The 25,604-nt window shown below is 45.4% G+C and overlaps 1 protein-coding gene and 2 non-coding genes across 3 annotated transcripts in view; 1 reads left to right on the forward strand and 2 right to left on the reverse strand.

Annotated features, from left to right (window-relative positions):
• Positions 1–11,250, reverse strand: part of C24H21orf91 (chromosome 24 C21orf91 homolog) — a 104,248-nt gene extending 92,998 nt beyond the window's left edge. Inside the window, exon 1 of the mRNA XM_038766215.1 lies at positions 11,228–11,250. The gene's annotated coding sequence lies outside the window, so the exon portion shown is untranslated. The remainder of the gene's footprint in view (positions 1–11,227) is intronic.
• A 12,668-nt stretch (positions 11,251–23,918) lies between these two features.
• TRNAY-GUA lies at positions 23,919–24,006 on the reverse strand. The gene is given in 2 exon segments: positions 23,919–23,954; positions 23,970–24,006. It is a non-coding gene; the product is annotated as a tRNA-Tyr (tRNA).
• Positions 24,007–24,920: 914 nt separating this feature from the next.
• Positions 24,921–25,058, forward strand: LOC119945345. Its single transcript, XR_005456214.1, has one exon. It is a non-coding gene; the product is annotated as a small nucleolar RNA SNORA7 (small nucleolar RNA).
• Positions 25,059–25,604: the final 546 nt, after the last annotated feature.

Below are 25,604 nucleotides of genomic sequence, written 5' to 3' on the forward strand. Positions count from 1 at the left end.
GCTCTGCACACAGTAAGCACTCAAATACGATTGAATGAAAAAACCCTCATTTTACAGATGAAGTAACTGAGGCCCAGAGAAGTTAAGTGACTTGCCCAAAGTCACACAGCTGACAGTGGAGCAGGGATTTGAACACTTGACCTCTGACTCCAAAGCCCAAAGCTCTTTCCACTGAGCCAAGCTGCTTCTCTAACTGCATTGCATTAAGGTAGTAATGTAACTCATTACATTCCAAGCTCTGTACTGGAGTAGATGTAAGCATAACAGGTCAGATTCAATCAATTGTATTTATTGAGCGCTTACTGTGTGCAGAGCACTGTACTGCCCATCCCTGGCAGTACATCCATCCAGGACTCCATCCCTGTCCCACATCAGGCTCACAGTCCGAGGATGAGGGGGACCAGTTGCTGAATCCCCAAAATACAGTTCAGGAAACTGAGGCAGACAAGTGAAGTGACTTGCCCATGTAGCAGACAAGTGGTGGAGCCAGGATTAGAACCCATGTCCTCTGGCTCCTGGGCCCGGGCTCTTTCTACTTGGCCACACTGCTTCTTGTTAACGTAGCTTCCCTCTTAGACAGTGACTTCCAAATCTGCTTCCGACCTGATTAACTTCTATCTACTCCAGGGCTTAGAAAACAGTGTTTGGGACAGAGTAAGCACCACCGTAAAATTAGTGAGCCAACACAGTGATCGCCCCTGAAACCGGCAACTCAAAACCAAGAGAGACCAAGGAAAAGCAGTCATGTAAGCCTCCACTCTTACAGTGGTTTCATTTATTGAAAATACAGTGGTGTGCCAAGCTCGAAGAAAAATATTTAGAGCTTCCCTTTTTCCTATTTCTTCTTCTTCAACTGGGCAAGTTCCCTTTCAATTTCCTGCAGCCCAGTCTGGGGTAGCAATTAAGTGGAAGTGGTGATTGGCAAGTTCGGCTGACAGAAACACATTATTTTTTGAGAGATGCGTTCACAAAAAAAAAAAAAAAATCAATATGGATCCATTTGGGGAAAGTGGAGCCATTTAGAAGAGGAGGCAGGATCTTTGCCTTCGTTGGGGCCATTTGCTAAAAACACAGTTTGAAACTGAAATTGAAAAAGCAATGTACTTCAGCACATCTGCATTTAATGGCCAGACTGACAAAATACATGATTGTGCAGGTTATTATCAAACAAATGTTCTTTACTCGGTTCAATCTTTCCCTCTCCTCTCTGTGAAACTTGACTTGGGTTCGATTTGGGCAGGAAGGAGCACTACAGCCTCGTCAAAGCAACACGGCCTAGTGGACACAGCCTGGACATCACGTCATAGGTTCTAATTGTGGTTCCACCACTAATCTATGAGACCCTGGGGAAGTCACTTCACTTCTCTGTGCCTCAGTTACTTCATCAGTAAAATGGGGATTGAGACAGAACCCCAGATGGGAGAGGGACAGTGTCCAACCCGATTTTCTTGTATCCACCCCATCACTTAGTACAGTGACTGGCACATAGCAAGCCCTTAGATACCACAAAAATTATTATTTGGTAAATCAATCAGAGTGCTTACTGTGTGCAGAGCACTGTACTAAGCGCTTGGGAAGTACAAGATGTGCTTGGGAAGTACAAGTAAATTCAATTAATTCTAATAACCCTTTTTGAAAGATGGTAGAAAACAGGCCTATGCAACCAGATTTCCCATGCCAAGACAGAAAGGGAAGAACACACACAAAACACATCTATCTTGTACAGTCTTCATGGTAACACAATACATCATGGACGATGAAGCTAAATCTTGCTGTCCAAGTCCTCTTCCTGCAGGAAATGATCTTAGAACTCCTTTTTGGTTTAAGGCCTTTGAAGAGACTCCATTGGCTAGCAGGTGGGTAATGGCTTTAATTAAACACAGAAGATGGTCAAGTCCCCAAATTGTCTTGGATAACCTTTTTTGCTTTTAAGTATCATTGTGGCTTCAAGGGGAATGTGGAAATAACCTCTTAAGTAGAGAGAGCAAGAGAGAGAGTGAGCGAGAGAGCACACTGATCTGAGGGAATTTATTCCCCATCTTCCTTCCCCTCCCACCCCCGACTCTGTCTTCAGTGCCACTCACGCACCTGGTGGATAATGGGTAAAAGAGAACCACAGAAAATCCCCGGGTGCCTAGGGCAGAAGTAGTTTGGGGGCAGAATGGGCCTGGAGATTCTACCATCAACCTGAGACAGGAGCAATGTCTTGAATCCCAATCTACTCCAGCCCACCCTCCCGACCAGCGACCTTCCTTCACGAGGTGGGTTGACCTCGGAATGCCAGTCTTCTGTCTCCATCTAAGCCCCAAAGGCAAACCAATCTATCGTAAGATCCTGGAGCCAACTCTACAGAGGCTCACTGACAACATCTGGGGATCAATCCCTCAGAGGTATTTACCAGGTGCTTACTTGGGAGAGTACAAAATAACCAAGTTGGCAGACACGTTCCGTGCCCGCAATGAAGTTACGGTTCACAGGGTCCTGATCCTCTCTCTTCTAGGGCTCCTCATCTTCCTGGAGAAGTCACCCAGGCCAACATGCTGCCTTTACGGAGTGAGAAATCTATTCCATCTATACCGACAGCATCCTGAGCTGAATTTTTCAGACAAATATCAACCCCATCTAGACTCTTCAGGATGCAGAAGTCTAATTTTCTACTTCCACCTAGAACCATTGCCTGGCTGAGTCAACTTGCAGGAAGTAACTTCAAGTTGCACAACCAAATTGTGTTTTCCTTCTTCTGTCACCAAGATCACCTCCAGCCAGGATTGTGTCTGTATCTATGGATGGGGAAATTGAAGCAGTGTGGCCTAATGGATAAAGCAGCCTGGGAGTCAGAGGCGGTTCTAATCCCAGCTCCACCACTTGTCTGCTGTGTGACCTTGGGCAACTCACTTCACCGGGCCTCAGTTACCTCATCTGTAAAACGGGGATTAAGACTGAGCCCCATGTGGGACAGGGACTGTTTCCAACCTGATTAACTTGTATCTACCCCAATGTTTAGAACAGTGCTTGGCACATAGTAAGCACTTAAATACCATCATCATTATTCTTCTTATTATTAAGTACTCCCAACATGCCTGAGCACATCTATATAATCTATTCCTTCCTTCAGTCTGTAATTTGTTTTAGCAGCTATTTCCTGGCCTAGATTATACGCACCATGAGGGGGAAGGATTGGGTCCATTCTTCTTCCCTTCCCAACTGCATAATCCAGTGCTCTCCATGCAGTAGGAGCTCAAGAAATGCTATTGATGGATTCACTGAGCTCCCATTCAGATAGCCAGTCAGTTGCCCATCACATCTCCAAATACAAAAATAATCATGCTATCTATTAAGCACTTACTCTGTGCCAAGCACTATGCTAAATGGTGGGGCATAAACAAGAGAATGCTGGAAGAGGAGAAAACAGTTTCAGGCAACAAAAACAGATCGATTTGGCTCCTCAGGTTAGCTAATGAAACTTAAGACTGATCTAATCCTGCAATGATATTGCAGAGGAGGAGATTCAAAAACACTCCACTGCCCCAGAATATCTTCTGTTCAAAGCAACTGGACAGAGGTTTTATGGCCGTCCGGCTTTTTCCTCCCACAGGTCATTTCCAAGGGGCAGAGTTTGCCCCGCTGATTTGATGACGGAGGGGAAACTCGAGTGGCATCTAGTTAATGAAACCCTTTAGTCATTAATAGAGTTCATTATATATTTGAGACTCGCATGAAGGATGGGATCTTCAGGTCAGCAAATGAAACAGACAATTAAAAGGAAGTGAGAGGCCTTTTGAGCTAGGGTTACATTTAATTACATTTCCCCCATAGGGCTCTGTGTGGTTTAGACGTCTGGAACTTCTAGACTTCTTTAGGTCTCTTCAACAGTTCACTGCAGTTCACAACAACTTTTCTCACAGGTTTTATGGAAGAATGTTGAGCTCCCGCTTGGAAGAGCATAACAGAATTCAAACATAGGATCCCTGCCCTCAAAGGTTGCTAAAAATCAGCCACCTTATATTCTAAATCTTCTATTTTTGGCACTCTTTCGAAAAAGCCAGTATCAGCTGGGAACCTGTAAACTTCCCTGGGCTTAAGCTCTTATCTGCTTAGCACATAGTAAATGCTTAACAAAATCCACTACTATTATTATTAGCAAAAGTAAATACGCAAGAGCTAAAAAGGTAGCTTCTCATCTCTCAGGGTCGCACTTGGAGAGTTTCCAGTCCTCTACCAGGCTCGACTACAGGAGGGGAAGTCAAGCAGAGGACTGTCCATTCCATTTCTAGCTCGGGCAGTGGCTAAACAAGTGGAAGGCAATCTGCTACGAGTCAAAACTCACCCATGCTGGGCAGCAGTGGCCTGGGATAGAGTCGAGGGTGGAGACTCAGGCTTACTGCGCGGAAGGAGGCAATGGTAAACCCTTTCCATATTTTTGTCAAGAAAACTCTATGGATACACTACCAGGACGATTACAGATGGAGGTGGGGCAATCTGGGAGAGATCAGTTGCGACTCGACAGCGTTAAGACAACAACAGTAACAAAAGGTAGCTTCTGGGCTAACAGGAATTGGGAAATGAGAATTAAGCTTGGAAGTTTTGTAGTAGTTGGGATTTTGGGAAGAGCTTAGCTGAAGGCGCATCTCCTCTAAGAAGCCTTCCTTGACTAAGCTCTCCTCCCCTCTGCTCCACTAACTTGCTCCTTCATTCATCCTCCCTCCCATCCCCACAGCACGTCTGTAATTTATCTACTTATTCATATTAATGTCCATCTCCCCCTCTAGCCTTTGAGCTTAATAATAATAATAATAATAATGACATTTATTAAGCCTTTACTATGTGCAAACACTGTTCTAAGTGCTGGAGGGGAATACAAGGTGATCAGGTTGTCCCACGTGGGGCTCATACTCAATCTCCATTTTACAGATGAGGTGACTGAGCCTCAGAGAAGTTAAGTGGCTCAGTGGAAAAAGCCCAGGCTTTGGAGTCAGAGGACATGGGTTCAAATCCCGGCTCTGCCACTTGTCAGCTATGTGACTCTGGGCAAGTCACAACTTCTCTGGGCCTCAGTACCCTCATCTGTAATATGGGGATGAAGACTGTGAGCCCCCCGAGGGACAACCTGATCACCTTGTAACCTCCCCAGCACTTAGAACAGTGCTTTGCACATAGTAAGCGCTTAATGCCATTATTATTAAGTGGCTTGCCCAAGGTCACACAGCTGACAACTGTCAGAGCTGGAATTCGAAACCAAGACCTCTGACTCCCAAGCCCGGGCTCTTTCCACTGAGTCATGCGTTGTGGGCAGGAATGTGTTGTTATATCGAACTCTCCCAAGGGCTTAGTACAGTGCTTTGTACGCAGTAATCGCTCGATAAATATGATTTAATGAATCAGAATCTGTCAGATTTGGGGAAGCAGGAGGGTTGAGTGTGTTGTACAGTCTGTAGGACTATGGCCTAGCGGATGCAGGGAAACAGATGTAATCCTGGTCGCTAAAATGAGAATCCCAGGGGCTGTCAAAAGTCATTTCAGACCAAGAGAGAGAGATGGCCTGCAGGCAAGACAATGAAAATAAATGGATTAAGTCATTTCCTGGTGGAGAGAAAACCTAAAATGCTAATACATTTACGTGCAGTGATTGAGTTCTGGAGTCGGGGCCTCGATTTAGTGCTCTGCATTTAACGTTTGAGTCCAGCTCTAACCGCCCAGCATGTGCTAGGTTAAGCTGGCTGCTTCAAAAGCGGTGGGCAATTAATAAACGTAGGGGCCCCTTGGGGTCAAAAGAGCAAGAAGAGAACTTGTGTGAGACTTTTTGGCCCAGTTTGGCTTGAGGATACCTTCATTCCGAGGGTCTCACGGCCAATAAAGGCCACTCCTTGCTCAGATTACAATGATAATGTTGTTTTTTTAAGTGCTTAGGTGCCAAGTGCAGTACTAAGCCCTGGGGTAGCTACAAGTTTGTCAGGTGAGATACAGTCTCTGTCCCACACTTTGCTTGCATGTTTCACTCTAACACCAACCTCACCGTACCTTGATCTCATCTCTCACTGCTGACCCCTCACCTGTGTTCTGACTCTGGCCTGGAGTGCCTTTCTTCCTCCTATCTGCAGACAAACTCCCTCAATCTTTCAAAACCTTATTGAAGACATCTCCTCCAAGAGGCCTTCCCTAAGCCCTCCTTTCCTCTTCTCCCACTCCCCTCTGCTTCATCCTGACTTGCTCCATTTATTCATCCCCAGCCCCACACCACTTGTGTCCATATATGTCATTTATTTCTATTAACGTTGGTCTTCCCCTCTAAACTGGAAGCTTAATGTAGGCAGGGAATGTGTCTTCATTATATTGTACTCCCAAGTGCTTAGTACAGTGCTCTGGCAGTAAGCGCTCAGCAAATATGACTGCCTGACATAGGATTTGCACTCCAAAAAAGGAGGGAGACTAGGTAGAGGATCCCTATTTAACAGGAGACTTTAAGTGACTCTCCCGAGGTCACACAGCTGGTCCTCTGAGTCTGGGCCCGTGCTCTTTCCACTAGACCTCAGTTGGTCTCAGTTTCCTCACCCTCATTCAGTGGGTGAGCCGGTTGTTGGGTAGGGACCATTTCTATATGTTGCCAACTTGTACTTCCCAAGTGCTTAGTACAGTGCTCTGCACACAGTAAGTGCTCAATAAGTACAATTGAATGAATGAATGAGAAGCTGGAATCAAAGGCTGTTGTGATGCTCTGTACAATACCCAATCATCCCTGAAGAAAAAAAAAAAAAAGAGTTTGCTAGGCCTCTAATGAATCAGTGGGATTCACTGAGCACTTACTGTATGCAGAGCACTGTGCTAAGTTCTTGGGAGAGTCACGAAGAAGGTGACCTTCCACTTTTCACAGCTACAGTTTCCCCTTGAGCTCCAGCTCAGGTGATTGGTTAACCCAGGGCCAAAATTCATTCCATTGTATTGAGCGCTTAGTGTGCAATGCACTGTAATAAATGCTTGGGAGAGTAAAATACAACATCAGACGCATTCCCTGCCCACAACAAGCTCACAGTGTCTGAGGGCCTTCTGTGAACTAAGTACCATAGTAAGGGAGAAACTGCCAAAACTCCTGCTTTCAAGGAGATTTCATTCACAACTCTTGGAATACCCATCTGAGATAGGTTCACCCTCTTACAGAGTTCATTCAGTCTCTGTTCCTGAATAGGAACCCCGGGACAAATGAATTCTCATCAACTGACCTCTCTCTCACCCAGACTTTATAAATGCTGGGAAGATGGAGGATTACAGAAATTGAACCAGGACTCTAATAATAATAATAATAATAATAATAATAGTATTTGTCAAGCATTTATTATGTGCCAAGCACTGTTCTAAGCAATGGAGTAGATACAAGTTAATCAGGTTGGACAGTCCCTGCCCCATATAATAATAATAATGGAACATTAGGCTCTTACTATGTGCCAAGCACTGTTCTAAGCACTGGGGTAGATACAATAATAATAATGATGGCATTTATTAAGCGCTTACTATGTGCAAAACACTGTTTTAAACTCTGGGAGGTTACAAGGTGATCAGGTTGTCCCATGGCAGGCTCACAGTCTTAATCCCCATTTTACAGATGAGGTAACTGAGGCCCAGAGAAGGTGACTTGCCCAAAGTCACATGCCTGACAAGTGGTGGAGTCTGTTTGAACACATGACCTCTGACTCCAAAGCCCGTGTTCTTTCCACTAAGTCGCACTGCTTCTTCAGCCTCGCTGCTTCTGCAATAAAGCCTTTGATTTTGAGGGGAAAAAGACCCACGATCCTCACTCCCAAGAGAAGCAGATTCTAATGCTGCCTCTGACATTTGTCTACGGTGTGATCTTGGGTAAGTCACTTCACTGGGTCTCAGCTGCCTCATCTGTAAAATAGGGATTAAGACTGTGAGCCCTATGTGGGACAGAGACTATGTCCAGCCCAATTTGCTTATATCTCGCCAACCCCCAGTGCTTAGTACAGTAAGCGCTTAAATACCACAATTATTAGTGTTATTAACTTCATCCCGATCCATTTGGGCCATTACATATTAGCCCAAAATTTATTTCAAGTGTTTAAAATAATTAAATGAGAAGCCTTGAATGACCAGATGATTTCCCCACACAGACCTCTAGGGCAGGCAGTCCCAGGCCTCAAAAATGTGGAAATGCTTAAAAAACTGCATTATTACACTCACTCAACCGCAGAAAGTCTATTAACTCTGCTCGATGTTGCTATTAACTCAACCAAAACACAAGTAATCTTTCTTTTATACCAGAGGCTGTCTGCCCCCAGAGAAGAGCACTTATGGAGCTGCTTGTATATGCTATTTCTCCCCACTATAATTGATATAGTGTTGTCTTCCCTGTTACATTGCAAGCTCCTTGAGGGCAAGGACCATGTCTACTAACTCTAATAATGGTAATACTTGCTAAATGCTTATCTGTTTATTGTAGTATTGTACTGTTCCAAGTGCTTAGTACAGTGCTCTGCACACAGTAAACACAATTGAATGAATGAAGACTAGGTGCCAAGCACTGTATTTAGGTCTGTGGTAGATACAAAATCATCAGGCAGGATACAGTCTCTGTCCTTTCCTGGAGTTCACAGCTTATGTAGGGGGGAGAACAGGTATTGAATCCCCATTTTACAGATGAGGAAATTAAGGTCCAGAGACATTTAAGCGACTAACCCAAAGTTGCCCAGAAAACAAGGATGCAGTATCGTGCTCTGCACAGAAATCTCTTGATAGGCGCTCTCGATTGATAGAAATTTTCTGAGCCAGAGGGTGAAAACAGGCTGAACGCTTGTCACAAAGATCACTTCCACATCAAAATGGCCTAAGAGAGCTAGAAAGTTCTTCTCTCAATGGGAGATGGAGTTTTCCAAGAAGCAGAATGAATTTCCCCTACCCCTAGTCCACTTTAATGTCTATCTCCCGCTGTGGACTGTATGCTCTTTGTGGGCAAGAATCGTGCTCTGTTGTATGGTACTTTCCCCAAGCATTCAGTATAGTGCTCTGCACATAGTAAGCACCATTGATTGATAGATAAATTCAAGTCCCAGATCTTTAGGATCAAGACCCTGATTCATTCAATCATATATATATATATATATTTTGAGCGCTTACTGTGTGCAGAGCACTGTACTGAGCACTTGGGAAGCCTGATCCTAATCCCTTGTTCCCAAACCAGGGGAAGAGCTAGGACCAGAAACGTGATCTAACCAGGACATCAAATACCTCCATATTAATAATTATGGTATTTGTTAACACTCTTGTGCCAAGCCCTGTAATTTATTTATATTAATGTCTGTCTCCCACCAGACCACAAGCTCATTGCTACTGTACTCTTACAAGAACTTTGTACTGTGCTGTACATACAGTAAGAGGTCAATAAATATGATTTATTCACTCTAGTGCTGGTGGTTTGCAAGATGTCACTGGCTCTCTCACGAATAAGCAAAGAGATGGGCAGCGGTGACTTCCAGAGGACACCCCCCGGCCCCCCCCCAAAATAAAAAAACTAAGCAGCAGACTGGGGAGTCATACCCTAACACCTTGGAAGCACAAAAGAGGCTGTTAGGCAGTATATCTTCCATCCTCCAACAGGGGAAGTGAATCTTAATTGGGATATCATTTCGCCTTCAATAAAAGGTAAGGGGAGGCCTCCATCTCTGCTCAGGAGGAATAATATCCTGTCTCATTCCAAATAGGCAGTAAATATTCCCTTTGTCTGCCTTCCCCAAAGAGAGCTCATCACTCACTGTCAGCACTTCTCTTCAAACATTGAAGAGGGAAGGCCATCATGAAAAATGCGAATATATGGAGCACTTAGTCACCCATTTTAAAACATGAGCAACTCGATAGAACTAGGAGATGGTGAAATGGAAGCAGGCACGGTTCATTTTTTATACACTAAAGTGAATCAATCATATTTGAGAGCGTCCTGTGGAAAAGGACAACACAACAATAAACAGACACTCCCTGTCCACAACAAGCTTACAGTCTAGAGTCATTCCGCTTACCCCCGTTTCCCATGTGGGACAGGGGCCACGTCCAACCTGATTTGCTTGACTAATCCATCACTTAGTACAGCGCTGAACACTTAGTAAGCGGTTACTAGTAAACGCAACTAGGCTGCGCCGCCTCTGAGTGAGGAAACAGATGTTGATCTCCCACTGACTGAAACAGTCCAATCCTGCCATCCAAATGACCACAACTCTCCTCCTCCAAAGGCCTTCCAGCGGTCAATCAAATGCTTACCTTCTGTTGTTTTGATAAACATCTGCTGGGGTAGGAATTACAGTGTCATCTGCCCCAATAGTTGTATCCTAAATCTCTCCCTTTAAAGAATATTCAAATTAGACTCCACCAAAAGGGAGCTTTAAATTAAAATTTAACTCCGGTCTCTGATTGTTCCCGCACATCACATTATTTTAATTGAGTTTTATAAGCCCATCCAGAGTGTTCAAATGGCCTGAGTTTCATTTTCAAACGACACACCAGCTTAAGTGAAATTAAAAAACATTTTCCCTGCCCACATATTACAATACGCATTTTTCAACAACATGCAGCTACAGCATTTGGTAAGCAAACTCAAGAGGGTATATCATATTGACACTTTATTTTCCTCTCTTTGAACGCCCAGATTTAAACAAAAAAAAAAAAGCACCCTGCTACGAAGAGTGGAAACACAAATGACTTTTGATGGTCTGATCTCCCAATCATCCAGCACAGTGCTCCTCGCACAGTAGGCCTTCCTTACATCCCATTAATTCTTTGAAGAAAATACTCCTCCCTCGAGCCTTTCTAATTCCACTACCCTGTTTCTTCCTAAAGCCTGGGAGGTAGAAGACAATCCAGCCCACAACCAAGGGCTTTAAACGACACCATCTTTTTTTCAAAGAAACTTCATTTCTTGGAATGCGCTTAAGGTTTGATTCAGAGATTCAAGTTGAAACACAGGGAGGAAGTCAACATCCTGAATACCAAACCAAGCAGGAAAATGACCTTTGAAAAAGTTCAGCGAATTGGTAAAAACCTGGAGCTATATTCTTCTATACACACCCACATACAAGTGTCAGGAGATTCAGACCAACAACTTCAGGAGTCTGCCATGAAACAAGTTGAACCAGCATTTCAGGGTGAAATAGAAGTCTTTGACCCCACCCGCAAAGAAAACGCGACCATTTTGGGAAGATCCAGGGCACCGCCAACAGTGCCACTGACTCACCCACTTTTTATTGTTCCAACACGATGACTGGCATTGCCTGCTGCTGGACAGCAGGCCTGTGCAGGTTCTGAATGCTGGCCTTGAGAACTCAAGCATGAAGTCGGTGGACTGTGGGCCTCTAGCCGCTCCACACTCTCCCCAGAGGCCTGAAAATTAATGAGATAGTGTCCAGCAGGTGAGCAGGGATTCTTGCATGTAAGAATAATGATTTTCCCCCTGTTCTCTCCCCTGAGGCTACTGGTGGCAGTGAGAGCTCAAACATTCCCAATGGGTCTTGAGTCAGCTTTGCTAACTGCGGATCGGAGGACCCTCTAGACACATCCCTGGCAAGTCCTTTTTCCTTTCTACCACTTCTGCCCTTTTCTCTCTCCTGCTTCTGCCCTTCTCTCTCCCACCTCTGCCCTTCTTTCCCTCTTTCTGTGGCTTCTCTGCCCTTCTCTACTGCTTTGCTGCTCTTCTCTCTCCCTCTTTCTGCTGCCTCTGCCCTCACTCTCTCCTTTCTACTACTTCTCCCTTTCTCTTCCTATTTCTTCTGCTCCTCTCCCTACTTCCTCTGCCCCCACCCTAGAACCCCTCTATCCCCAATAAAGTGGAGGTACCCACCGGGAACTCTACAGAAAGAGAGCTAACTCCTTTCTCCTCAGAGAGAAACAGGGACTGCCCAGCTAAAGGCCCAGCTGTGAGCTTTTAGGCAGATGGCAACCAACGGAAAACACCTGAGTACGGGCTAACCCAGTGGGGCTTAATCACTCCCCACCTGGAGGGAGAGGCAGGAAGAAGCCACTGTTGAGTTCTCAGTGGCATTTACTGAGCACTTACTAGGTGCAGAGCACTTGTACTAGGAGCTTGGGAGAGTTCAATAAAACAATACGTCCCTTGCCAACAATAACTTAGCAGTCAAGACACTATAGAGGTGCTCATTCATTCATTCATTCAATTGTATTTAGTGAGTGCTTACTGTGTGCAGAGCACTTGGAAACAACAGAATTTGCAGACACATCTGCTGCCCATAACAAGCTTACAATTTGGAGGGTTTGTACACTAGTCCTCTAAGGATTTTTTTAAATTTATTTTAATGGCATTTGTTAAGTGCTTATTATGTGCCAGGCACTGTATTAAGCGCTGGGGTAGATACAAGATAATCAGGCCCCCTAGAGAAGCAGAGTGGCTCAATGGAAAGTCAGAGGTCATGGGTTCTAATTCTGATTCCGCCACTTGTCAGCTGTGTGACTTTGGGCAAATCACTTAACTTCTCTGTGCCTCAGTTCCCTCATCTGTAAAATGGGGATTAAGACTTTGAGCCCCATGTGGGACAACCTGAGTACCTTGTATCTCCTCCAGCACTTAGAACAGTGCTCGGCACATAGTAAGTGCTTAACAAATACCAAAATTATTATTATTATTCTTATGGGGAGAGAGCATGGGTTTTGAATCTAGACAGTAAGCTGGTCTCTAGACTTGAGTTTAGTTGTGGGCATGGAATGCATTTGCTTATTGTTATAATGTATTCTCCCAAGTGCTTAATACAGTGCTCTGCACACAATAGCAGAGTGGCTTAGTGGAAAGAGCTTGGGTTCAGGAGTCAGAGGATGTGGGTTCTAATTCTCACTCCACCATATGACTGCTGTGTGACCTTGGGTAAGCCACTTCACTTCTCTGTGCCTCAGTTCCCTCATCTGTAAAATGGGGATCAAGTCTGTGAGCCCCATGTGGGACAACCTGATTACCTTTTGTCCACCCCAGTGCTTATAATAATAACGATGGCATTTGTTAAGCACTTACTATTTGCCAAGCACTGTTCTAAGTGCTGGGGGGATACAGGGTAATCAGGTGTCCTATGTGGGGCCCACAGTCTTAATACCCATTTTACAGATGAGGGAACTGAGGCCCAGAGAAGTGAAGTGACTTGCCCAAGGTCACACAGCAGACAAGTGGTGGAGCCAGAATTTGAACCCATGACCTCTGACTCCAAAGCCCGGGCTCTTTCCACTGAGCCACGCTGCTTCTCTTAGAAAACTGCTTGGCACATAGTAAGTGCTTAACGAATGCCATAATCATCATCACAGTAAGAGCTCAATAAATACAACCGAAAGAATGATGGAATGATTCATTCAATCACATTTATTGAGGGATCAGAGGCATAGAGAAGTGAAATGACTTTATGAGGGAACTGAGGCACAGGTGAACCCGGAGGAGAACCCGGGTCCTCAGACTCCCAGTTCCGGGATCGATCAAACCGACCACCCCGCTTCCCAGATGTCACTGTGTCCACTAGAAAGGTCAGAACATCTTTTTCTTCAGTGACACTGCGATGGGAGGGAATGGATAATCACCCAAATCCAGCTCCTCACACAGCTTCCGAGGAATCAATTCGTCCTTTCTCCAGCAGTCTGCGGGAAAGAGTGATTTGCATGAAAGAGAATCCCAGGCCAATAAAGACCCAAATTATGCAGAAATTACTATCATTTTGATCTCTCAGGAGCGTCGTTCAGCATTTCAGCTTTTCCGTTTCGATTCCCAAAGCCGCTCTCAACGTGTACGTTGAGAGGCGTGCAAGTTGTAGGCTGTCTCTCTGAACCTAATTTTCCTTTCAACCTTCACAACAGACCCGGTGGTGTCTCTTCTTCCATTCAATCGTATTTACTGAGCACTTACTTTGTGCTGAGCACTGTGATTTCCATCCCTGAATTTCCCCACCCCGTGAATTAGCATCGGTTTTGAACAAAGCTTGATGAGGCAGGCAGGCTTAGCGGAAAGAGCACAGACCTAGGGGGCAGAGGACCCGGGTTCTAATCCTGGCTCCACCGCTTCCCTGCTGCTTGACCTTGGGCGAGTCATTTCACTTCTCTGAGCCTCAGTTTTGTCATCTGTAAAGTGGGGGGTCATAAAGTGTTCTCCCTCCCCCTTGCTTGATTGATAGAAGCCAGCTCCCAGACCCACATTTTTGTCACTGGGCCTAATTTATCCATTCGCTCGTTCATTCATTCAATTCAGTTGTATTTATTGAGCACTTACTGTGTGCAGAGCACTGTACTAAGCGCTTAGGAGATACAATATAACAATAGACACAGAAAAGTGCTTAACGAATACCATTATTATTATTATTATTATATTCCCTGCCCCCAATACTGCCTCCCATCAAGTAGTAAGCCCCTTCAGGACAACTTGGCAGAGAAGTGGTGGAGCAGGGATTAGAACCCGGGACCTTCTGATTCCCAGGCCTGTGCTCTATCCACTACTTCATGTTGTGTCTTATAATTGCTGTGGAGTTGAGGGTGGTGCATATTACATTTTCCTAAAAATTTAGGAGAAGCGTTTAAGGTAAGCACTCAGTAAGTACAGTGGAAGGATTGGCTGTCACGTTGACGTTTAGAAAGTCTTCCTGGAGAGGACCTAAGGGGGTTAAAAGCGAGCCTGGGGTGGACAACCTGGAGATGTTTATATAGTATCGAGTGCCATCTTTCAGTTTTCCCTCTACTTTAGAAGCATTTCTCATTTTTAAGAAAAAAAATCAAAGTAAATAAAATTAAATCCTAAAGAGGCACCATATTAATGAACCTATAAATTAACTAAAGAAATGAAGATCAGAGAAAACAGAAGATGTTCCAGCTAGATAATGATAAAAAATCAATTTCTGTAACAAATAATGGCAGAGGCCATAGCAACAGCCCCCCTAAGTGATTCTTAGGAACAACGATGCTATCTCCCCTCTCTTTAGAAGAGAAACGCATAAAAAGAAAATGTTTCCTGCTCTTGCAGGCCTCCTTCTGTCTACGAGGCCATTTTTTTTTTTGTCGTTATTGCTAGTGCTTTGGAAATTCTGGTGACCCTAAACCCCGTACTAAACGAACAAGGTGACTGACTACGTTCCTCCGTGAAGAGATGTGGATGTCGCTAAATGAATCCCGCCCAGACAGCTGATGGGCCTTAAGCAGAAACAGACCGGCCCGGTCTGTTCTGGATGCCATTAAGGCCTCCGAGTGGGCAGACTCTGAGGTCACCCCTCACCATATGGAGGTAACCATGTTATTTTTGTTGAATCCGAGACAACTCGGCGACCGGGAGAGAGGTTGGGGGGAAGGGGAGGAGGTAGTGGAAGCGGGGGTTCGAAATCCGCCGCTTTTCCGGGCAAGCTCATCCTACAGTTCCTAGATTGCCTTGGGACCTAAACCAAGCATGCTCTGACCCAAACTGGGCGTCCCTCTGATCATCATCATAATAATTGTGACATTTGTTAAGCGCTTACTATGTGCTAGGCACTGTACTAAGAGCTGGGGTGGGTACAAGCAAATAGGATTGGACACAGACCCTGTCTCACTTGGGGCTCACAGTCTCAATCCTCATTTTACATCATCATCATCAATCGTATTTATTGAGCGCTTACTGTGTGCAGAGCACTGTAGTAAGCGCTTGGGAAGTACAAGTTGGCAACATATAGAGACAGTCCCTACCCAACAGTGGACTCACAGTCTAAAAGGGGGAGAGAGAGAACAGAACCAAACATCCTAACAAAATAAAATAAATAGAATAGATATGCACAAGTGAAATAAATAAATAAATAGAGTAACAAATATGTACAAACATATATACATATATACAGGTGCAGCGGGGAAGGGAAGACGCGGGAACTGAGGCCCAGAGAAGTGAAGTGACTTGCACGAGGTCACACAGCACATTAAGTGGTGGAGCTGGGATTCGAACCCTGGTCATTCATTCATTCAATCGTATTTATTGAGTGCTTACTGTGTGCAGAGCACTGGACTAAGCGCTTGGGAAGTACAAGTCGGCAACATCTAGAGACGGTCCCCACCCAACAATGGGCTCACAGTCTAGAAGGGGGAGACAGACAACAAAATAAAGCATGTAGACAGGTGTCAAAATCATCAGAACAAGTCAGCGTCCTTCTGACTCCCAGGAGGTCATGGGTTCTAATCGTGGCTGACTTGTGATGTACTCACCCAGGCATTCAGTCCAGTGCTCTGCACATAGGAGGTGCTCAGTAAATGATGTCTCCCATGAGTGGCAGTGAGAAAGGGCAACAGTGAGCCGTGCAAAGCATTCGACGCATTTCATCCATTTTTCTCAAATTTTCCCAAAAATTGCTACAGAAATCAAGAATGGTCCTGATCAGTCACGGTTCTCGATCAGGGTGGCTTAGTGGAATAAACATGGCACTGGGACCTGAGTTCTAATCCTGGCTCTGCCAGTTGTCTGCTGTGTGGACTCGGGCAAATCACTTGACTTCTCTGGGCTTCAGTTTCTCATCTCTAAAAATGGGGCTGAGGTAGTTATTCTCTTTTAGACTGTGAGCCCCATGTAGGACGGAGAATGTGTTCAAACTGATAGTCTTGACTTGACCCCAACACTTTAGTACATTGTTGGACACACAGTAAACACCTAACAACTGTCATATTTCTTTTTCTTCTTCCCATTGTTATTGTTATTACAGGTGGAAGAACATGAAGAATGCTGGAATGGCGATTGCTATCATGTTGTGAATTTCTCCAGAGCTTTAATTCCTTCAGAAGAACTTTCATTTTAATCCTCACGGTATCAACCCCGTTTTGTTTTCACTCCCATCTAGACTGTAAGTTCACTGTGGACAGGGAATGAGTCTACCAACTCTGTTGAATTGTACAGAGAAGCAGCATGGTATAGTGGATACAGCACGGGCTTGGGAGTCAGAAGGTCTTGGATTCTAATCCTGGCTTTGCCACTTGTCTGCTGTGTTACCTTGGGCAAGCCACTTCACTTCTCTGGACCTCACTTACTTTTTCTGTAAAATGGGGATTGAGACTGTGAGCCCCAAAATGGGACAACCTGATTTGCTGTGTCCTACCTGATTTGCTTCTAGCCACCCCAGCACTTAGTACAGTGCCAGGCACATAGTAAGCACTTAATAAATACCATAATTATTATTACCTCTTGACTGTAAGCTTGTTATAGACAGGGAACAGGTCTACCAACTCAGTTATATTGTACTCTCCAAAGCCCTTAGTACAGTGCTCTGCACGTAGTAACCGCTCAATAAATACGACTGATTGATCAACTGCTTACTCTGCCAAGTGCTTAATACAGTGCCTGGCACTCAATAAGCGCTCAAAAAATACCACAGACTGTGTCATTTTACAGAGAAGGAAACGGAAGCCCAGAGAGGTTGAGCGACTTCCTCTCAATTGCACAGCCAGCCTAGTGGTAGAACTGGAACTGGCTTCTTACTATTCTATTTATTGTATTTTGTTAATATGTTTTGTTTTGTTGTCTGTCTCCCCCTTCTAGACTGTGATCCCGCTGTTGGGTAGGGGCCGCCTCTATATGTTGCCAATTTGTACTTCCCAAGCACTTAGTACAGTGCCCTGCACACAGTAGGGGCTCAATAAATACGATTGAATGAATGAATAAATACGATTGAGTGACTGAATGAATGAATGAGATGATCATTGTGTGTGACCTGGGGTGAGTCACTTCACTTCTTGGGGTTTCAGATTCCTTATCAACAAAACGGGGATCTGTGTGAGACACGCAACATCTCAAAGTGACCCTCTCTTTGGTAGAAGTTAAATCTCTTCAGACACTCCCCAGTCAAAAACACATTCCTTTACTCTCTCCCCTCCAAATTCATTCACTCAGTCGTATTTCTTGAGTGCTTACTGTGTGCAGAGCACTGTACTAAGCGCTTGGAAAGTACAATTCGACAACAGAGACAATCCCAAATGCCCCAAAGAAAGTCCTGCAGAATCGCTCTAAATCTTCGACTCTTCCAAAACGAGGAGGATCATTTCCTAGTGGGTTGTACTTTGCAATCATTTTGTCTGTAAACCAAAAGGGGCTACTGAGTGATTTATTGAGTCCTGAAGCCCTTTGTGGTAATAGCAGACATTATGATGGTTATTAACCAGGACACTGTATGGACAGTAGCAACTATTAGTTGACATTCAGGTTGCTATTGATCTACTATTCTCAAGATAAATGCAAGACTGCTATCCACCAGCATTCAGCAATTTCTTTCTGGCAATCATGCTGCTAGAGAAAGAGTGAATGTCAAAGCCTGAATAACCGATATAACTGATTCTCCACTTTCTTTGCCCCCTCCCTTTTCCTTCCTTTTTTTTAAAATGGTATTTGTTAAGTGTTCACTAAGCACCAGGCACAGTACTAAATGCTGAGGTGGATACAAGCGAATCGGGTTGGACACGGTCCACGTTCCACGTGGGGCTCTCAGTTGTAATCCCCATTTTACAGATGAAGTAACTGAGACCCAGAGAAGTGAAGTGACTTACCCAAGTCAGGCAGAAGGCACGTGGTAGAGCATGTGGATTGCAGTTGATGAACTCTCAGCGTTTCGACCAACTTTTCCTTGTGGGATCCCGGAGTCTGAGGCCCAGAGTTCTTCCCGTTCTTCTCGACTCCATCATCTCCTGTTTGAAGAAACAGTCTTTCCCGTCCCAGAGGTTAATGGGGTGCATCAATCTGAGCCTCTCCACGGAGCACCGCGAACCCAAAAATAAATCTGACAAGACGAATGCAGGCCCCCATCCCTCCCTGTCTCTGAACCACTCAGGCCCTCTGGCTTCTCTCCCGAAACTCCAAAATTGATGGTGTTGGGATCTGCTGGCTGCAGGAGCCGGGTTTCCAACTCTAACCTGATTCAGCAGAAATGGCTTCATGGCCCAGGGCCACGAGCCCTAGGCCTGGCTTCCACCGCTTGGCTCGCAGAACGCCCCGAGTCTGACGTGGTCAAAAGAAAATTAATAATAATTAATAATTGTGGTATTTGCTCAGCGCTTATTATATGGCAGACACTCTACTAAACGCTGGAGTGGATACAAGATAATCAGGTTGGACACAATCCCTGTCCCACATAGGGCTCACGGTCTTAATCCCCATTTTCCAGATGAGGTAACTGAGGCACAGAGAATAACAATAACAATTGTGGTATTTGTCAAGCAGCACTGTACTGATTGCTGAAGTGGATACAAGCAAATATGGTCGGACACGGTCCCTGTCTTACATGGGGTTCACAGTCTTATTTCCCATTTTACAGAGGAGGTAACTGAGGCCCAGAGAAGGGAAATGACTTGCCCATGATCACACAGCAGAGAAGTGGCCTAGCTGGGATTAGAATCCAGGTCTGCCTGACTCCCGGGCCCGTGCTCTAACCACTAGACCACACTGTTTCTCTTTGCCAGGAGGAGCCTGATGATCTGTTCCTCTAGCCCCACTTCCCTACTGTTCTTTGTACATTGACCATTGTTCTTGTTTCACTATGAGCCCATTGTTGGGTAGGGGCTGTCTCTATATGTTGCCGAATTGTACTTTCCAAGCGCTTAGTACAGTGCTCTGCACACAGTAAGCGCTCAATAAATATGATTGAGTGAATGAATATTGTTCTTATGTTTTATTGTTTCATCTTTCCATAGGGATCCCCTGTCCTCACCCCCAACCAACCGCTAATCTTATTCAATCGATCACTAGTATTTATTCAGCGCTTACTGTGTGCAGAGCACTGTACTAAACGCTTGGGAAAGGACAACAAAACAATAGAACAGATGCATTCCCTGTTAGCTTATGAGCCCCTTGGAGACCAGAAACTGTGTCTAATTCTCATCCCTGCATTTTTCACCCCCAGCACTTAATGCAGTGCTTGACCCGCTGTGGATGCTTAACAAGTAATGGTAATTACATATTTGTTAAGGGTTTACTATGTGCCAGGCACTGTATTAAGGGCCCGGGGAATACAAGCAAATCGGGTTGGACACAGTCCCTGTCCCACGTGGGGCTCACAGTCTCAATCCCCATTTAATAGATGAGGTAACTGAGGCCCATAGAAGTGAAGTGACTTGCCCTCGGTTTTACAGCAGACAAGTGGCAGAGCCAGGATTAGAACCCATGACCTTCTGACTCCCAGTTCTGTGCTCTGTTGGCTACAACATGCTTAGTAATTTAGTAGCGGGGGTCAGATGGCTGAGGTTAGCTGAAAGGGGAGAGTGTCAGAGGCCGGCCGGGAAGCTCCATTCTCCTGGATTGGGATCAGGGTAGAATCTGCCCTGATCCTCCCCGCTCTCTGGATTTGGAATGAGCTCAGTGGGATTGGCTTAAACGGCCCCCAGAGCTGGATTCTCTGAGCCCTGAAGACATAACAAAGGTCTTTAAGATGAGCTACATTAGCTTCAGAGGACTTGCCAAATCATACTCTCCTCTGGAAGGATAGAGTGAATTAAAGCTGTTTGTCTCTCAGTTTCCCTCTCAGGACTACAGAAGATGCTTCTCTGTGGCTCAGTGAAGAGAATAAGGCATTTTCAGTCAGGAGACCGGGTTTTTTTATGGTATTTGTTAAGTGCTTACTCTGTATCAAGCCCTGTGGTAGATACAAGTTAATCAGGCCAAATAATAAATAATAATAATAATAATAATTTTGGTATCTGTTAAGCGCTTACTATGTGTAAAGCACTGTTCTAAGTGCTGGAAAGGATACAAGGTGATCAAGTTGTCCTATGTGGGGCTCACAATCTTAATCCCCATTTTACAGATGTGGTAACTGAGGCACAGAGAAGTGAAGTGATTTGCCCAAAGTCACATAGCTGACAGTTGGTGGAGCTGGAATTTGAACCCGTGACCTCTGGCTCCCAAGTCCGGGCTCTTTCCACTGAGCCACGCTGCTTCTCGTAATACAGTCCCTGTCCCATATGGGGCTCACAATCTAAGAAGGGAGGGTGTCAAACCCCCATTTGGCAGTTGCGAGTTCTTACTCTGTGTCAAGCCCAGTGGTAGATACAAGTTCATCAGGCCAAATAATAATAATAATAATAATAATTATAATTATTATTATTATTTTGGTATCTGTTAAGCACTTACTATGTGCAAAGCACTGTTCTAAGTGCTGGGGAGGATACAAGGTGATCAGGTTGTCCCATATGGGGCTCACAATCTTAATCCCCATTTTACAGATGTGGTAACTGAAGTACAAAGAAGTTAAGTGACTTGCCCAAAGTCACACAGCTGACAGTTGGAGGAGCTGAGATTTGAACCCATGACCTCTGGCTCCCAAGCCCGTGCTCTTTCCACTGAGCCACGCTGCTTCTCGTCATACAGTCCCTGTCCCATATGGGGCTCACAATCTAAGAAGGGAAGGTGTCAGACCCCCAGTTGCAGAAACTGAGGCACACAGACCTCAACTGACTTGGTCAAGATCACACAGCAGGGAAGTGATAGAGACAGGATTAGAACTCAGGTCCTCTGGCTCTTAGGTCCATCCCTCATCCACTAGGCCATGCTGGTTCTAATCTCAGCAATGCCCCTTGTCTGCTGTGTGACTTTGGGCTTAGTACAGTGCTCTGCACCCAGTAAGCGCTCAATAAATATGATTGATTGATTGATTTGGGCAAGTCGCTTATTTTCTCTGTGATTCAGTTTCCCCCCCATAAAATGGGGATAAAATAGTTCTCTCAATCAATCAGCTGAAGCTGGAACAGAGAGAGGGGGCAGGCTGGAGGGGGAGAGGGGGGCTTTTGGGTCAAAGGGAAAGGGGGTCTCTGCTAAGGATGGGGATGGAGGTCCTGAAACAGTGATCCCCCTCTGCCATGGTGGAAGCATTTTATTCTTTAATGACATTTGTTAAGTGCTTACTATGCACCAGGCCCTGTACTGAGCACTGGGATAGATACAATTCTGTTAGGTTGGACATAATCCATGTCCCACAGGGAGATCACAGTCTTCATCCCCATTGTACGGACGGGGGCACTGAGGCTCGGAGAAATGAAGCGACTTGCCCAAGGTCCCACCACAGACAAGTGGCGGAGCCGGGATTAGAACTCAGGTCCTTCTAGATTCCCAGTGCCTTGCACTATCCACTAAGGCATGCTGCTTCTAGGGAATAAAGGGGTTGAGCTTGGATAATAATGATAATAATCATGATGGCATTTATTAAGTGCTTACTATGTGCAAAGCACTGTTCTAAGCGCTGGGGTGCTTACAAGGTGATCAGGTTGTCCCATGGGGGGCTCAGAGTCTTAATCCCTATTTTACAGATGAGGTAACTGAGGCACAGAGAAGTGAAGTGACTTGCCCGAAGTCACACAGCTGACAGTTGGCGGAGCAGGAGAAGCAGCGTGGCTCAGTGGAAAGAGCGTGGGATTTGGAGTCAGAGGTCATGGGTTCAAATCCCATCTCTGCCCACTGTCAGGCAAGTCACTTAACTTCCCTGTGCCTCAGTTACCTCATCTATAAAATGGGGATTAAAACTGTGAGCACCCCGTGGGACAACCTGATCACCTTGTAACTTCCCCAGTGCTTAGAACAGTGCTTTGCACATAGTAAGCACTTAACAAATACCATCATTATTATTATTACTTGAACCCATGACTTCTGACTCCAAAGCCCGGGCCCTTTCCACTGAGCCACGCTGGATAGGGGCGGGGCTCCCTCCATCAAGCAAGAGCGTCCCTCCTGCTGCTTTTTTCTAAAGGAAATCCAAAAATCATTGCCACTTGAGCCACTTTTCCAGGGAGAAGCAGGACAGACCTGGCCAGCTAACTCCAAAGCCAGGCTTGGACAAAGACAGGGAGATGAAAGTATGAGAGCAGCCTTTGAGGGGGGAATCGAAAAGGAAACTTCGGCAGAATTAACTCCGGGAAAGACAATTCCGAGATGTATCCCTAGAGGAAGCTCAGGGAGAGCTCTCTCCGTCATTCCACATTGGCCGCTGCTACTCCTCAGACCCCCGCGGAAGCACTGTGGCATAAAGGATAGAGCATGGCTCTCCTCTTGTCTGCTGTGTGACCATGGGCAAGTCGCTTCACTTCTCTGAGCCTCAGTTACCTCATCGGTAAAATGGGGATTAAGATGGTGAGTCCCATGTGGGATGGGGACTGTATCCAACCTGATTAAATTGCATCTAACCCGGCACTCAGAACAGTGCCTGGCACATAGTAAGCACTTAACAAATACAATAATCAACCTCCACTGACTGCGGAGAATAAGAACCTTGGTAGCGGTTATGTGCTTACTCTATCCCAAGCACCTGCAGTGTGCTCAGTGGAAAAAGCCCGGGCTTTGGAGTCAGAGGTCATGGGTTCAAATCCCAGCTCCATCAACTGTGTCAGCTGTGTGACTTTGGGCAAATCATTTAACTTCTTTGTGTCTCAGTTACCTCATCTGTAAAATGGGGATGAAGACTGTGAACACCCCCGTGGGACAACCTGATCACCTTGTAACCTCCCCAGTGCTTAGAACAGTGCTTTGCACATAGTAAGCACTTAATAAATATCATCATCACCATAACAGAAACGTAATAATCGGGACAGGCACAGTCCCAAGGCTAAGGAGACCTAAATAGGATGGAGGAGGGGTGTGAATCCCCATTTTACAGAGGAGGAAACTGAGGCCCAGAGGCATCTAGACTGTGAGCCCACTGTTGGGTAGGTACCGTTTCTCTATGTTGCCAACTTGTACTTCCCAAGCGCTTAGTACAGTGCTCTGCACACAGTAAGTGCTCAATAAATATTATTGAATGAATGACTAGCCCTAGGTCACCCGTTCATTCATTCATTCATTCATTCAATCGTATTTATTGAGCACCTACTGTGTGCAGAGCACTGTACTAAACACTTGGGAAGCATAAGTCGGCAACATATAGAGATGGTCCCTACCCGACAACGGGCTCACAGTCTAGAAGGGGGAGAAAAATACTGAGTCCTTCGAGCCAGAGTCGAACCAGCGACCTAAGGATGTCTAAGTACGTCTACTACAGTCCTACACTCTACCAGCTGAGCTATCGAAGGCAGGTGGCGGAGGCAGGATGAGAACACAGGTCCTTTCACTCCCAGGCTTCTTCATTAGGCTGCACCCCTTCTCCCAGGTAATGGGGATGAACAAGATCATGCCGATGGGATACGCCTTGTAATCTGTGGAAGGGACAGAGATAATAATAACAGCGATCATAGAAGCACTGCTTAGAGAAGCAGCGTGGCTCAATGGAAAGAACACGGGCTTGGGAGTCGGAGGTCATGGGTTCGAATTCCAACTCTGCCACTTGCCAGCTGGGTGACCTTGGGCAAGCCACTTAACTTCTCTGTGTCTCAGTTACCTCATCTGTAAAATGGGGATCATCATCATCATCATCATCAATCGTATTTATTGAGCGCTTACTATGTGCAGAGCACTGTACTAAGCGCTTGGGAAGTACAAATTGGCAACATATAGAGACAGTCCCTACCCAACAGTGGGCTCACAGTCTAAAAGGGGGAGACAGAGAACAAAACCAAACATACTAACAAAATAAAATAAATAGAATAGATATGTACAAGTAAAATAAATAAATAAATAGAGTAATAAATATGTACAAACATATATACATATATACAGGTGCTGTGGGGAAGGGAAGGAGGTAAGATGGGGGGATGGAGAGGGGGACGAGGGGGAGAGGAAGGGGCTCAGTCTGGGAAGGCCTCCTGGAGGAGGTGAGCTCTCTGTAGGGCCGAAGACTGTGAGCCCCCCGAGGGACAACCTGATCACCTTGCTCCCCCCCCAGCAGAGCTTACAACAGTGTTTTGCACATAGTAAGCGCTTAACAAATGCCATCATTATTTTTATTATTATCAGAATATTAATGTTCTCTCTCCAGCCCTGACTAGGTGCCTAGCAAACAATCTATAGTATTTGAGTGCCTAATAATAACGGACGTGGAATTCGTTAAGTCCTCTCAGGGTCGCACCTGGAGAGTTTCCAGTTCTCTACCAGTGTCAGCTATGGGAGGGAGAGTCAAGCAGAGGCCGATCCATTCCATTCCTAGCTTGGGAAGGGGCTAGCGCGTGGAAGACCATCTGCTACAAGTCAAAACTCACCTGTGCTGGGCAGCAGCAGCATGGGAGAGAACCGAGGGCGGAGACACAAGTTGACTGCATGGAAGGAGGCAATGGTAAACCACCTCCACAATTTTACCAAGAAAACACTCTGGATCCACTACTAGAAGGATTGCAGGTGGAGGTGGGGTGTTCTGGGAGAGATGAGTCCATGGGGTCAGAGACGATTCGATGGCACAGGACAAGACATTCGTTAAGTGCTTACTATGAGCTGAGCATTGTACCAAATGCTGGGGTAGATACGGCTAATCAGGTTGAACCCAGTCCCCCGTCCCATATGGGACTCACAATCTAAGTAAGATCACCTTCTTATTATTACTATTATTATCTACTAGACTGTAAGCTCACTGTGGGAAGGGAATGTGTCTGTTTATTGTTATATTATTCTCTCCCAAGCATTGCTTTGCACACAGTAAGTGCTCAACACACATAATTGACTGAATGAATTCAATCATATTTGTTGAGCGCTTACTGTGCGCAGAGCACTGTACTAAGTGCTTAATGAATTAGTAGGAGGG

The sequence above is a fragment of the Tachyglossus aculeatus genome, chromosome 24 (assembly GCF_015852505.1).
Source record: "Tachyglossus aculeatus isolate mTacAcu1 chromosome 24, mTacAcu1.pri, whole genome shotgun sequence".
Taxonomy (NCBI): Eukaryota; Metazoa; Chordata; class Mammalia; order Monotremata; family Tachyglossidae; genus Tachyglossus; species Tachyglossus aculeatus.